Source organism: Triticum dicoccoides, chromosome 1B (genome assembly GCF_002162155.2).
Source record: "Triticum dicoccoides isolate Atlit2015 ecotype Zavitan chromosome 1B, WEW_v2.0, whole genome shotgun sequence".
In the NCBI taxonomy this organism is placed as follows: domain Eukaryota; kingdom Viridiplantae; phylum Streptophyta; class Magnoliopsida; order Poales; family Poaceae; genus Triticum; species Triticum dicoccoides.
In genome coordinates this window covers 571,822,983-571,823,834 of record NC_041381.1, presented here as the reverse complement: position 1 = coordinate 571,823,834, position 852 = coordinate 571,822,983, and positions in this window count along the sequence as shown.

The window sequence follows — 852 nt, the reverse complement described above, 5'->3', positions numbered from 1 at the left end:
GCGGTGCCACGGGGGCTGTAACCTAAAACGGGGCGTTGACCATCTCAGTAGTGGCCATGAGCGTATCTGGGGTCGGCTCGGTGGCTGCCTCCATCTTCTTGGAGCTCTCTATCTCGTGGGGATCAGCCTCCCGCGTCTGCTCCAATATCGGTAGATCTTTGCCTGGTTCTCCTTGGTCCATCATGAAACTGACGAATACTAGGAGACCACTGAAAGGAAAACACAAATGCAATGACAATGAGACAAAAAAGAGAGTGAGGATCGGTTACTGCTTTGCGAAAGTTCTTTTTTTTCTCTGAACGAAAATATACCAACATCACGGATCCGCTTACCTTCCCTTCATTGGGAGAGAAGAACAGTGGCAGATGCGAGTGTTGCCTTTCTTGAAGACAGTGAGGGAGAAGGGGATTCAACGAGGAGTGAAATGATGGTTGCTTCGTCCGTCAAACTTAGACTGCGGGGAGGTGGGGTTTTGTGATACGACGGCTCGTTACTGCCGCGCTACGACCGGGGTGACTCTCCGCCTGCATACTGCCTTCTAATTTGGTGGATGGCATTTGGGCCCGCGCGTTGCATGGCCTGCATGTCGGTGAACAAAAGTATAACGGCATTCAGTAGAGGGAGACGTTCCAATGACCTAGGAGGAGCCAAAAGCGGTAGAGTGTCTCCACTGTACTAGTAGTAATTGTTTTTCTGGGTAGCTGTAGAGTGTCTCCACTTTACTAGTAGTAATTGTTTCTCTGGGCCCAACACAAAAAAGCCCATACACACTAGTAAATAGTAAAATCAATTCAAAAGCCCATATATTTACTGAATGAGAGGCGCTACCCACACCCAGCACACCCCCCCCCC